The sequence below is a fragment of the Durio zibethinus genome, unplaced genomic scaffold (assembly GCF_047325235.1).
Source record: "Durio zibethinus cultivar Kanyao isolate XHJ-2024 unplaced genomic scaffold, ASM4732523v1 HiC_scaffold_30, whole genome shotgun sequence".
Classification (NCBI taxonomy): Eukaryota; Viridiplantae; Streptophyta; class Magnoliopsida; order Malvales; family Malvaceae; genus Durio; species Durio zibethinus.
Window position 1 is genome coordinate 1,534,478 of NW_028322653.1, and position 14,985 is coordinate 1,549,462.

The 14,985-nt window shown below is 46.0% G+C and overlaps 1 pseudogene; it reads right to left on the reverse strand.

Annotated features, from left to right (window-relative positions):
- Nucleotides 1-3,273: 3,273 nt before the first annotated feature.
- Nucleotides 3,274-9,691, reverse strand: LOC149510557 (putative alkaline/neutral invertase D pseudogene; annotated as a pseudogene).
- Between the last annotated feature and the right edge of the window lie 5,294 nt (nt 9,692-14,985).

A 14,985-nucleotide genomic window follows, 5' to 3' on the forward strand; every position in this document is an offset into this window, starting at 1 on the left:
TTCAAAAAGAAATCCCATAAGATTCCACCCGGGGATTCACTCATTCAACCAGAGCCCAAACAGAGAGAGAAGATAGGCTGGGCGGGAAGCCCTAAGGAAAGGAGCTATCCATCGGCCCATGGAGACCAAGCAGCCAGGGACCAGGGAAGCACCTATCGATCCATGAGGCGAAGACCAAGACTGGGTTGGAGTGAGAAAGCCTACACCTATCGAGGACGAAGCAATCAACCACTGCTCCCTCTTTCCCCGCTCTTTGTAGAGGATCAAAACAAAGGAGCAACCCCACAACACTAGGCAAATGAGATTGGCGATTGCGCTTTTCCAAGCCTTAGAGTCTGCTGCTCTGGATGCTCGCTGCAAGAAGGAAGTCAAGTTGTCTTCTCTTTGTCGTACTTCAATGCGAAGCGCACCCTTCCTCATAGAAGGGAGATTGACTTACAAGACCTGAGCCAATCACATGAGAAGGTTTTTCCAACTTTAGTTGGGGTGGATCAGAGCCTGCCCCTTGCTTCCTTAGCCGGGGGAGATAATCATCGCGTGAATGCTTTTAATGTATCGAAACTCTCTATCGAAGGAAATGAAATCTACACCCCCACGATATGCTTTGTTATAGGAATCTAACTCGGGAGTCCTAGAACCTCTTTCAAATCCCTCTCGGTTCCTCATTACCAAGGTCAACAAAATCCCACTCAAAATCCCTCTTACTAGCTCACGGAATCAGAAGAATCTTTCTTGTGGACGGGATCAATGAGGGCAAGAGAGGAAAGGAGAAAAGAAAGGTTGAACCGCTGGGGATTGGGGATTGAAGTCCCTTTTGCTGCTAATTTCACGGGGAAAAGAGAACTTGTCGCAATCTCGATGTCCGCTTCTTAGCCTCCAGAAGTGGCATCTTTGCCCAGTGAGCGATTCAAAGTCCGAGGGCTTTGTCCCAAGGGTAGACCAACTTCACAAGAAGAATCCTTCACTTCATTCTCGGATGTGATTTCGCTTTCAATCAGACTTCCCTGATGCCTTTGCTGAAGATGAAGTCGATTTTGCAGTAAAAAACCAAGGGAATAGCAAAGAGAGGAATCGAACGCTAACTCGGGCGCGTCTTAGATCCGAAACAAACGACAAACCGTTCATACGAAGCGGAATGGACCGTGCGGCGCCACAACACGCGTGTCATGGCCAGCCATCCTCTAAAGCACTCATGTTCATGTATGAGCGCCGTAAGGGACTGGAGGTAGGAAAGAAATACAGATATCAAGCGATTGATCGGCTTCACCCTTCCTTTCCTCAGATAGATACGAAGCTGTAGACGGCAACTAATCGATTGGTTGCTTCATCCCCATTGGTTGTTCCGCTCTCTCATAGTTTGAAATGGAATCATCCCCACCTTCCGAAGATTTCATAGTAGAGCCCGCCTGGTGATGGGCCTAGTACATCTCCCTTCTCCAGATATCCACCAATGACAAGGTTGCTAGGCCCTCCTTGTTCCCCAGCATCAGCAGAAGATGAATCGACAGAATCATCACCATTTGTAGCAGCGGAGCAGATACGGATTCACCTTTGCTTCCTCTTATGGAGCAGATTTCGATAGAATTGTTAGTTCGCCCGCTTTTGATAGAATAGAGCTTGGCAGCAGAGATGACAACGACTCTTCTCTCTCCCTTGGTTCAGCGGAACCTGGATCCGCCTCGAATGCAGCTTCCGACTTCCCTAGTTCTGTTCCCGGAGTTGCTTACTCCCCCTCACCCCCTCTCCTTACCGATGAAATGAATCTGGACTCTGCGATTTTTTTCTTTTGTTGGCTGTCTGTACCATACCGCCCGGAGATGCACTGGAGATAGGGAAGTTTGTGTGTAGCTGGCTGGGATACGACATCATTAACTGCTTAGAATAGATTTCCTTGAGTCCCCAAAAAACGGATTTAGACGTAGGAGGCCCTGCTTTCGAGATCTCATTCACCGCCTTCACTTTGGCACAAAAGAATCGAATCAATGGGATCGGTCTCTCCTCCCGATTCGATTGGAGGTGTATCTGCTTCAAATGCGTATATCTCCTCCGGGCAGGAGTAGCAGATTCTGGTAAATGAGACTCAAAGATGGGAAGTTGGGCCATAAGCCTGACTTCCTTCATTCATTGTCTGGGCAGCCCCTTCGGATTCAAGGCAGATGTCATTTTGCCACTTGTTATATTACGCCAGGTGGAGTCCCTTTGACACCTAGCCCAGCCTCTCTATTTCAAGCTCAGGAGAGAGAAGAGAGCTCGGATCTTGCCAAGAGTGAGTGCCCGAGGGCTTCCTTAATAAAATCTCCGAGAAAGAGATCAAAGCGAGGAAATTGAGAGGTGATGAAGCTGTAGTGGCTCTCCCCCGGTTTGACAGACCAGAGATTCGTTTGTCTTTTGTCTCATGCAGGGCACCCGAGGCAACTCAACCTTTTCTTCGCGATGCCCTGCCCCATTACATTAAGGGCATTAAGCATTAACCCTTTCATTCTTTGTATTTGCCTTTGAGCCCGAGAGCATAGAACGGACGGGATCTCACAGTCTGAACATGTGCCATCTTCTTCACAACCTGGCGCCTTATGTGAAATACGCCTTCCGACGATACCGCCTAGGGCACCTGATCGGGGCGTACCCCCCTCTGTAGACCAGAGTCTCATAGCAGCCCTTATGGAGAGGTGGCGCCCAGAGACCCATACGTTTTTCCGGGAGATCTCTATTACTTTAGGCGATGTGGCACGGATCCTAGGCTTACCTGCGGATGGGGATCCCTTTGTCGGCATTAAGCGCGATAGCTACGAGGTGGACTCCATTGCGTGCTTCGGGTGTGAGTTTCCCGGGGCAAGGTCAAATCGAGATTGAATGGCGGGGGAGAGTAGCTCCTTAATACGAGGAGTTTCAAGAACCCGCTGTATTGTATGCATTGTATCGGCAAAGTGATCGGTTCTCTTCGTTTCGTTCGAAGCGTGAATGAATGATACAAAACACTTCCCCACTTAGACACGAAATCAATAACAGACCCGGTTACAGGAGGCTAACGTTAGCTATCGGAACCCCCCTGGACCGTCATCATATCAGTAAACGGACAAGCTTTTCATAACAGGGATTACCAATCAACTAGATCTGACGTGGCAGTTGGATTGGAGACGAAGTTGGAATGGCCGATCGAGACCAGTGGCCTGATTCCATCATTGATTCGGGCAGAGAGATATTCGCCTTTGACTCCTTCTCATTCTCATTGGGCGAGGAAGCCAGTGCCTAAAGCAAGGGCCTAGCCTAGTGCACCAACCAACGACGAATCCCCAAGGATTCCCGGAAGAAAAGAATCCGGTTCATTCATTGATACAGCATTAGTCCCACTGTCCCTACGTATATGAGCAGAGTCCGATTGAATTGGCCTGGCCCTAGTTCCACTCCTTCTCCCGTGTGTAGGTTTCGAGTTGTTCGAAGGATCGGAGGCATTGTTGTCCGATTCCTAGGATCATTTGGGGGCATCCCACAACTACCGATGATCTTAGACTGATTCTTATTCCCCGACCCGCCCCATCAGTAAGCTCCTTCCTTCTTCGTAGTCCTCTGCCACACTCTAATACTTAGAAAATCGAATAAGGTGATTTTATTCTCCAAAAGCAGAAAAAGGAAAGCTTCACCCCTCTTCTTTTGGAAATAGCTCACGCTCACCCTTTCTGTGGGCCTCCCTTCTTCGTGGAAAGCGAGAGCCTCTTTTTTCATGGAGGTGGGCATACCACACACAAGCCATTATCCCCAATGTAGGCAAACTTCTCCATGAAGCCGAGCTGACTTAGTCGTCCAAAGGCCCTACGTCGTTGTCCAAAGGCGACCGGGTGCTTCAAAGAATTTGATAGTTGACAATATTCTTAGTGCTTTGAAGAAAAAGGTTGGGCCTGTTCTTTCCCAACCCTTCATCTCTAACTCCTCTTCGCTGCAATTACTTTATGTTAAAATCAAATAATATGCTAGGTCCAGTTTTCCTACTGCAACAAAAAACTCGTTTTGAATCCGCGCTTTCTTCTCGCCGCATCCTAGACCGGTTGTTAGGTGTCTTGACTTCAGGCGGAGGGATTCTATACACAACACAGTGAGTGAATAAGAGTGTTATTAGATCGTATAAGTGTGTGAGTTCGGGACTGCCGGAATAGAATACCCGAGACCCCATAAGCTAAGAACACCCCGAGGCAACCTGACGCTCGAGTTCCCCATCTTTACCAAAGGCAAACAGCCTCAAGAAAGACAAAGTTTCTAGAATGATTCGTAAATATAAAAAGCTCTTTCCCCACCCCCACTACTGCCCGAAATCGTGACCCTCTGTCTATTTTTCGAGATTTCGGGTCCTAAGCGCCTTTCCTCCGAAGGGAGAGATTGATTGGAGGAATCCTTCGAAAGGATTCTTTCCTAGTTCCTATCGATTAGAGTCGGAACGTTGGGGAACTGTTTTCCCGCAGAAAGATCATTCCCTTATCCCTGAAAGAAGAAAGCGAAGGACTTCATGAATTGAAGGCCCGAGATGGTCTGGTCATTTAAGTCCCCCATTTTTTGTAAAAAAGATGACGGTTGAGACCAATTGTTCAATGCATTCCCTCCAGCGCGCACCGCCGAATTTTGAGTATTAGATAAGAGTGGATTCATTGGGTCGGAGGAGCTTTCCAATAGATCTCGATCCGAGAGAGAATTCTTTCGAGAAAAAGAACTCGATTGTATAAGTCGCAGGATTGATCCATACTGGCCTATTACAAGCAGTTGGCCCATTCTTTCATAACTCTATAGGAATATTGTATGGAATCGGGGAGACCTGTCTTACCTTTCAAAAATGGATTCCGGCGGATTGATCACTTATATGGCAAAGACGACTTTTGAACACTGATTCTAGAAACAGAAAAGGTCAAGAAAAGATTCACTTCAGAGAGAAGGTCAGATGAAAGGTATATATAGAAATCTTTTTTTTATACCCGTCGGTTTAGAGATAGATAGGGCACTTCGCGTAGCTCAGGTTTCACAAGTTTTGACTCCCAACTCATGTACTCATGTTAGCTAGCAGCGGTGAGAAGAAGCTGGTTACCTGAGTGCAACCTATAGGCTACGTACGCGGATTCGGCACTTTCTCGGGCCATGTGATAGATCTCCGGACCTTGCGTTGATACACGAATCAACGCATCCCTATCTATATACTCGAACTATGATAGCGCTTCGGGCAGGATGCGGGGCCTGGGCGACCATCTTACCTCAGAAAGATGAACGATCGAATGACGTTCTGATTCCTCTCAACCCCTTCCTCCTTCGTTTGGGTTTGGAACAGAGATCCCGCGCGCCAACTGACTAGCAAGGCCGGGGGAGCCGGCTACACGCGTGTGAGTCACGCGATAGAGGCAAGCACAACTCGATCCGTGCGCCATAAACTCCACAAGGCCCCATCTAGAATAAGGTGTGGGCCATGACAGCGCGTTGAGGGACCATGCCGTCGATTTCCCTCCCCCAATGAATGTATTTCAATTTCGATTTCATAATAATAAAAGTTGAATAAGAATATCGTAGAATCAGAAGTTGACTTTCGAACTGAATTCAAGGCTAAGCTAAAGAAGCAGAAAAGGAAAGGCTAGGGTTCGCGCCTCCGTCCTTAGTTACAGGAGGCGAAGTAGGGGAGAGAGTGGCTCGTCCATCTTTTCGTCTTTTAGACAAGTCTAAGTCTAGTAGGAAGTAGGGAAGTTGATAGGCATTTTCTATCTTCCTGAGCATACGCTCATTCTTTCGATTATATACAATTCTTTCTTTCAAAGGCCTCTTTTCTTGCTTCAAACCCGCCAGTGTTCAAGGAAAGGAGAAGCAATAACCCACTTCTTTTATTTTATTCTTGCTTCTATCTTGAGTACCTATTGAAAGTGAGAATTGAATTACCGGAGCTACGTTGTTAAACTACCTGGCTAACACTCGTGAGAAAGGCCTTCGACTGAACCTGCTAACAAAGAGGGTGTGGTTTGACTGGTGGGTGAACCACCTGGAATGACTATGGCTTGACCGCGTGGATTGGCTTGCTTGCCTCAATGATAGCTAAATCTTTCATATTGAATTGACCTATAGTAGAGTACCGGACTAAAGATAAAGAGTAGCCCTGCTTCTTCTTCGCTCCCAGCTTCTCCTGAGATTATCCGTTTCGTGGTCGATAACTCGATTCGAGATTAGAAAGCCCAGCTCCTTGAAGCAAGTTCACTATTAATTGCATTACCTTCTATATATCTCTCGCCTATTCCTTTCCCTTTCCGTTAACTATTGAGATATCTCACAATTGGCATTACCCTCCTAGAAAGCCTTCCCGCAAATCCCAAGCGAGGAGAACGTCTTATTCATCAAATGAATTGCCCAAACGCGGAGATAGACTATCGGCTTACCGCTTACTCCATATAGGCCTTCCCTCTTTCTCCTTGGGCTCTCCCCTTCTCGTCTCTAAGAATAGGTTTGATCTTCTCTAAGAATTTAGAATATTCACCTCTGCACCAGTTCTAAAATGAGAAACTTAGCTTAGCGGGATCAGAACGAGCATCAACTATCGAAAGGGAATCTGCGGTACCAGGAATGAAGTTCAAATCGATAGAGCGGAAACCGAGGCTACCATCCACAGCGGGAATACCCGAGGCTACGTAAGTAGCTAAGCTAATATCCGGAAGTGAGCTTAAGGTAATCCAATTCTCACTTAAAATTAAATAGGAGATGGATCTATGAAATAAGAAAGAGTAGCGCCCCAGTTTCAGTAAGTAGCGAACCAGGAAAGAGATAGTCGCCCGAAGGAAGGCTTTAGCAATCATTCAGTCAGAATAGGGGGGGTTGAAAACACCCCGAATCTTATCAAAGCGAGGTCTCGATCGAGTCTCGTAGGAAGGCCCAATCTCCGTAGTCAGGTAATTGAGAGTTTTGTCTTGGAGGAAGGCTCAATCTCCGCTGATTCTCAAAGTAGTGGGCTAGCGACTAGAAAGTAATCCAATTAAATCCAGTGAACCGATTCCATCCATTCCAGAAGCAGAATCTTATGCGAGGCCTAGGTCAAGGCAGTAAGCTGAAGTCTTCGAGTGGTGAAAGCAGAAGGGGGGTTAATCAAATACCAACGTGGCTCACCCGGACAGTCCTCAATCATAGGAAGAAGTGCGCCTGTAGGAATCGATTGAAGACTGAGCCAGTAGTAGCAAAGCAGTTGTTAGCTGTCCGTAGTGACCCTTGTTAGCTGTTGACAGCTCGGCGGTAGGATCCGTAGCTAGTAGCTATTTCATCCGTCTCATATGTGAATTTCATTTCTTTCTTTCGGGTCAAGGGATAATCAAAGAAATAGGATATTTCTCGCCACTTCAGCTTCGTTCAGTGGGCATCCTCCGCTGAAGGCACAGGGAGTATGAAATACTTATTGAATCACGAGAAATAGATGACATAGTCGAAAACGAAATGAAAAAAGAACTTAATCAAAGAGGGCAGGTGAAGGAAAACAGAAAGTCTATCTTAGGCGGGGACTCCCAGATAAAATAGTAGTTAATACAACCGGAGATACATTCAAACGATAACTAACAGACAGGCAGCCCAGACTACGCCCAAGAAATCCATGCTCGGGGCTGCCAGCAAAACCTATAAGGTAGTGGACGGGGGAAATGAAGAATGGAGGTATAAGGTTTTTGACTTCTCGACCAAAGTGAGTTTACCTATGGCCCTACGGAAGTCGCTTTCTCGCAGGATCTATGCAATAAGAATAGTAAGTTGCTCGGGTTGCTTTTAGGCCGTTTTCCAGCGGAAGGAGAAAGAGAAAGAAAATATTCCATTTCTACTATAGCGGTTCGAGTTTGAAAGAAAATAAGTTCCAATTCAAGGTTGTGAGCCCGTATCAGTTGTAGTAGGCCCAAAGCAGTCAAGACATCGAGTAGCCCCCATAGATCGGATAGAGTTGAGGATTTAGGAAAGAATCGTGATAGCTTAGGGAAGCCCAGAGAGATCGAGGCTAGGGGCGACACTCGATTTACTGTCGAGAAAAACGATCTAGACTAGACTAGACTAAGAATTCCCAGGAAGGATGAGAGCTCAAAATCTCGATTTTCTTCTCTTATCTTACTTAAGATATTTATTTGTCAAGCTTTTAGACTTTGAAGGACTAACTTTCTTCTTAAGAAAGAAAGAGGAAGACTATTGATCTTATAATACGTCACCGGTGTACTTACAGCTGGATTACCCCTTGGATTGGGCTAATTTTAATCTGTTTTGTTTAGTTTTTCACTAAGCCTCATCTGAGTGCTATATACATAGCCCTTGATTACTTATCAAATAAAATTAACATTATACCCAGCAATGGACCATGTCTGATACTTCCGAGCTTGCTTTCCGATGTACCGCCCAGTCTTACCATCATAACATAAGACTCTGGCCATCCATCTTTTGACAGGCGCTGCTCCACCAATTCTATTGCTCTCTTTGAAATTTTAGGCCTTCCAGTTTTGATGCATGCTGCCGTCAATAGCCATAGTAGAACTGGCTAAGATCCACCATTATGATAGCTCCAGCGTGTGTTCTTTGGATCACATCCAGTTACAATGCGCCACTGATGCCCCTCCAATGCTGGGTATGTTCTTTTCAGAGGCATCTCCCCTATTAAGACCAGCGCTCCAAAATGAAATCCATAATTGCCGTTGCTTATGCAGGTGTAGCTAGACAGCTCAAGATGGCAATGCAGTTTCCCACTAGGAACCACCTGAAGTCCATGCGAGCTGGGCTGACATTGCCAATCAAATACCCTCCTCGCAGTGGCATGAATTCAAACACCCAATCTGGATCTGGTATAGATTTGACATTAAACTTTTTGACAGCAGTGTGAGAGTACTCCTCAGTCTTGTAACGGTAAATGTTATTCAGCTGGGTGAAAGTAAAGCCAGTAATAAGTTTTGATGTGAAAACTTAGAGCAGTGATGCGCTTGTCAATCCGCTCCATCAATTCCTTGCCACCACGCTCTGGTTTAAGCATCTGCTTTGCACACCTCAGGGCAAAAAAAAAGAAGAGGGCCTGGATCTCGATGGGATAGCCATATATTCCCATCCTCCTGTCAATCATGCTACACCCATCCGCACATAGAAGTGTTGGTGTCAAAACCATCAGACAAGACAGGAAAAGGTATTCGTATGTAAGCAAGATTCGATTTCTTTCGCTTGGAAGTAAGCTAGATTCTCCGCCTCTATGCCAATAGCCTCGCTCGAAAGCTGCGGAGCAGAATGAAAGAAAGCAGAGCTAGAAAAAAACTATTAAATAGAGAGGGGCGAGCATAAAGGTATAAAATCTGGTTCCGTTTTTTAAATGAGATAGATAACCTACAAATATTTTCTCTATCTCACATAAGAAATTCTTCCAAAATTGCTGATCCATGAAGTGGGAATACCTGTATATGGAGTTCCTGTAGATAGAAAATATGGAGTTCCTATCTACTGGTATAGGAACTATGGAGTTCCCATAGCATCCACTACTATATTTTCTCTTTTCAGAGAGAGAGATAGTCAAGAATGGAGAGGGAGAGAATATAGACTGACCACTACTCAATCTGCCAGAGAACAATCTGCCATTACAAGCCCCAGAGAATCGATAGTGATGAAAATGTTGCTTCTTTTGAGCCATGCAACATACTGGCTGAGCTTGACCTAGCTCAAGGTATTTCATATGAAGAAGTTTTTTCATAGTTTACCGTTTAGTATCAATCAATTATACGAGAAAGCGTCTCGACGATGGGACTGCACCCAAGCCCTCCCACCGGGTAAGGCAAGGGGAAAACGGTGCTTTAGCCCCCCAGCAATAGATCTAGTGAGACAGGATTTTCCTTGCCTATGTTCCCCCTGAAGTGAGGCCCCTACCGAATCGTCTGCTTAGTATTCTTTCTCTTTCCTGTGCTATCAAGCAGCAGGAATAGCGGCTCTCTCTTAATAATATCATCTATCCTTAATGGCATCATCCCCACAAGGGCTCGAGAAGGCCTCAAAAAAATAAGATTTTAGGGGTGTCATTCAAACCCTACTAGACGAATAGTCCTCTCCATGTAGGCGAGCTACTTCGTTCCTCTTCTTCTTATTCTACAATTCTGAATCGGATCCCGAACTCCGGAATCAGTCTGTCGGTATAATGCGTGGGAACAGCGTATCGACGGATAATTGTAAATTAGAATAGGTCCTGTCCCTTGGACAAATCAATAGGAAATGCTCTTATTTGCTCTAGCAATCCTCCCTCTTTTGGGATACCAGAGAGTTAGTTCTAGCTTATTTACCAGCCCAATCTCCCCCATCTATGAAGCATTATCCCAGCAGTTTGCTCAAAGGTTCATCCAGCGTTGAGCGCTTGGGGACAAAGTAGAGAACCATAAAGATATGCTTAAAAAAGCAAATTCAATGCATCCATTACGACACGACATGGCTTGCTTTGTTGAATTCGAGTCTAGTTCTCCCCCTTCGGCTTCTTCCCCGCTGGTCGACTTCAGGCTCCTTTCCTAGCCTATTAGTGACTCTCCCGGCTACTCAAGAAAGATGGTATCGTTGATAGTGGCTCGTGTATCTGTTCCACAGTCCTTTAGGGGAGGCCATGTCTGTTGATAAAAGAATATCAGGTTCTCACTCATACCTGCTGTCAGTTTGTTTGTTGAAGTCAGACAGACAGACAGCTTTGACACTTCCCGTGCTCTTCCAATATCTTATATAAGAGAAAGAGACATTGAAGAGAGTTTAACCAGGTCTCCTTCTATGCGCAAGGTCAATACGGCTTAAAGAATATTTCTCATAGGTTAGCTCTCGGGTAAGCGAGACTGAATCTTCGCTGCATGAGAAGAGGTGCGTCTAGCATTAACCCTTGGGCCAGTTATCTTTAATATGACTATTGTGCTCAGGCATCGGTTTACTTTCTTTCTAAGAGTTAGCAGGCGAAGGGCTTAGAAGAGATTAGCGCTTTGGTTCACAGTGGAAATTAGCCTAGCCCTCGTCAGGCAGGCTACTGATTAGCTTGATGAGCAGAACAGAAAAGCAGACTGACCACAGTGAGGGAGAGACTTTCTTTGATGAATGGCATTTTTGAATCTTTAAATAAGATGAGATAGATTTGACTCTGAGCGACTCTCTAGAACCGAAAGAACCAAACCAATAGGCTGATTGAGTCTTATCCCAGCTCTCCAGGAAGCGAATGAGCCTTGTTTTCAGAGAGCTATGGGAGACGAGGGATAGTTGAAAGGAGTACGGATTCGACTAGCTTAGCTTTTAGCTTTCACGTAGCTAATTTCTCCATAGGATTTAGCCGCTTTACCCAAAGCATAGACGAAAGAAGAAGAGGGAAGCTGACATATTATTCAAATAAGTCTCGATTCGAACAAGCATATGGAGAGAAAGGCTACTCCTTCTTCTTAAATAGCACGAAGAGGTGAGAACCTAATGAATGGGCTAGCGAAACGAACTCCATTCTATAGCAACTGCCGGGAACAATAGACTGAAGGAAGTGAGATCGGCTTTAGAATATGCTTACGACGGGGTTGGATAAAACTGGCACGATTTCCATGGACAGCTACGAAGGAAAAAGGCATGCAGGCCAAAAAGACGCTCTTTCTTGCAAGTCTCACGATTTTCATTGGACTTAATGAAAGCCAATGGCATTGAGGCGAAAAACACGGGCTTGACATTAGGAGATGGGACAGGAACCTTAACCATCGACTTCTGACTTTCCTGTTCTGGTTGAGTCTTCTCTAAAGGTAGTTCAGTCACTTCCGAGGGTGATAAAGAATAGGAATCGATTGAAGAAGAAAGTTCAAGGTAAGCGAATAGGGGATTTGAACTCTTTCGAGATAGCCAGATAAGCCAGAGAGTATAGATGCTTTGAATAGCGTAGTTTCTTTCGTACCCTTGGCTTGGAAATTGGGCTAGGAACCCGAGAAGGGAAGGAAAAGCCTTTGATCGGCAGCATCAAATCCTTCGAACTTGAGACGAGAGATGGGAAACCGTAATAGAATGGCCGAATTAGCCATAGAGTAAATATTGTTGGATTCGATCCATCCACGGCAGATTCTATCACATCGGGTCCGAGAACAAAGACTAAGAAGACTGGAGGATAGCACGTGGGATCTTCGTTAAACAATACGGTAGGACCAAAGGCAACTGCTTCAACAATCGCTTATTTCCCTTGAGCCTCTACACCTTTTCTTAGTCCTTTTCCTTTCCGCGTAAGAGTAAGCATGCTACCAGTCCTATCTACCAAACCAAAAAGTCTCTTTGCTCTCGCTACCTCCTTACGCCAGGCTCAGTTGGCAAGTCTCAGCCCGCTCCGAAACTGGCTTCACTGGTCCTGTTGGCGAAACTGCCTACGGAGGGTTACCGGGAACTGGCAACAACTACATATTTCTTGAACCCGGTCTTACTTTCCCCTTCCCCAAGCTTTGTTGGCTTCACGGGAACTGGCCTAGCTATAAGCCATTTATTGAACCCCTGCCACTGGAGTCACTCCCCAGTTGATCTATTCTGCTCTCCCGCAGCTTACTTCACTCTTGCTTACCTTGACCCTCGGTCACTCAAAAGTCTACACTTCTATGAAGCTCTGCTCATAGCATCGATTTCCCCCTTCTAAGCCCTTGATTGATTGCTGCCACTGGCTCTGACATCAGAATCAGAGAAAGAGTCACTTTCCCAAGAGAGAGCTGATATTTTTGAATGCTCGCCTAGCACCTATGGAACTCTCCTTCGACAGATAAGTTAAGTAACTCTCTTTCGGGCTAACAAAGCCGCTTTCTTTGTCTAGCTTTGCTTTAGGCCTTGGAAGCCTTCGTCATCCGTACCAGATATTCGACTTGGAAAGGATCATCGTTCGTCGATAGTGACCTCACTCCTGTGCTCCTTCTATGTAGCTCCTCCTCCGGTCTCCTGGGACTGATTTGACTCTGAAGAGGGGTTCCTTGCCCTAAGAAAGGCTATTGCACTGACTTCCAATTGAAGAGGGAGAGAAATCCGAAACATTAGCACTTTGCGATCTCGCCCGGAGGAAACTCAACATACCTTTCTCTCTCTTCTCGATCCAGTCTTAAGGTGAGCAGCCCATCTTCTAATTGCAGAAAAAAGCGTCGCCTCTGGAGATCCTGTTGGAGTGCTTGGGGCATCTAGTGAAGTAGGTTCCAATTCCGGTGAAGAGAAGAGTGAAACTCCGATAGCTACAGGCCTTAGCCCCTTTCTCAGAAGATATCCCAAACTTCTCTCTCCCTACCGCTACCGGTCAAGCTTCTTTTGATATGGAGCTTTCCCCGGATTCTATTGAGGTCGGGGTTGAAGAATCTGGGTACTCAACAATGGGTTAAGCCTTTAGCTACGGCTGTTGGGGCAAGTCAGTCTTTTGCAGCCTAAACTAAAACTAAACAAACCTTACTGCCTCCAGGCAGGAGTCTTCCCCACCGAAATACTTATTCTCGGAAGGAGGGAACTTACATAAGAGGGGATTCCCACTCTCTTCTCTGGTATTGATGCCACCTCAAAACCTATATTCTCAGAAGCTTTCCTCTCCGTCCCCGTCTCCGTCTTTGTCGAGCTTCTTTCCTGGCTTGATGAAGTTCAGTTACTCGCCCCAACTCTGCGAACCTATACTAGCTCCTTAAACTCCTCGCCTTGAAAGACAGGATGAATCAGAAGAGCTACTTTCAGTCTTAGCCCTAGCGTGGGTGAGTGCTTTCTTTTATTGAGCACAGGCCCTGGAACTCTGTCGATATCCTTCCTTGTCACTTCGATAATGTATTCATAAAGGTAGCTATGTCTACCTACCCTAAAGGTAGCTCTGTCCCCCTACAACCAATTAGTCTAGTCGAGCAGCCTTCGCTCCAACACTGCTTAGGCGAGCTCTCCTATCTAAGGGAAAGTCTCTCTTCCACTCCTCCCCTAACCCTTTAGCCTCGCTTGTCCCCTCCAAACCTTTCTTGTGATGAAAGAAAAGAGGTTGATGCAGATGCACCCTCAGGTGTGGAAACTTTACTGGCTTCGGTCGAATACCCCAAGTTGGGGTCTAACTGAATGTGTTGGAAGCTAGGCTAGAGGTAGCACCTTTGTTGGAAGCTAGAGTACGCACCTTTACTAGGTGAAAACCTACGGGCACCCAGGGAACGGAACAGGTATTCAGGGGAGCTCGCATGCCCAAAAAGAAAGTTTCACTTACTGCTAGGAACCGTCGTATGGGCGGCCCCCTCCTAGGGATAAAAAAGATTTCCGACTGCTCTTTCAAACTGGCTTGCAGGAACGAGAGTAACTGGTTCTTTAAGACCAGGAACGGAGGCTATCTATATAAGAATTTTATTATAAGGAACTGACAGATGCCATGCCACGATCTTTAGTATTCCTGCTATCCCCAAGAGCGGGGAAGGCTAGAAGGAAGGGATTGAGCTTGAAGGCTTTCACGGATTGATGCCGAGACTAGATTCGAAACTAGACTAGGGCTGGGGTAAGGCCAGTGTCTGGTTCGATAGGACCAGGAAGAAGAAGGTTTGGCAAGTGACGGGTAATGCCGCTCTAATAGAAAGAGTGCATCGAGAAGAGGCTTTGAGCGAGAATCCGATTCAACTCGTTCTTTCTTTTTGGGTTTGGTACTTCGACCACAGGATCTCATCTCATCTTTTTTAAGAATAAGAAAGAGAGGCCTTGTAAGTAGTAAACTCCTTAAGCCGAGAAAGCTAACAAATTTCTTGCCTTCTCATCTCAGATCAGGAAGGGAGTTTGGGCTTTCGCCCTTCAAGGTCTTAGGAATCGATTGAATCATCCCTGTACTTCTACTCGATAGAGTGATCGAATCGGACGCTGTGCCATTGATTGAATTTCGCTAATCGACCGCTATTAGATAGATAGATTCGCCTCGAGGGTTGTGCGATAACGCTTGTTCTCTTCGAAAGAGAGTTCGACTTCCTCACCCGTTGAAGAAGCCGTGATTGCTTGAGTTGAATCAGTTGAGTTTGGTCCTAACGTATAGTTGAGAGAGGCTGC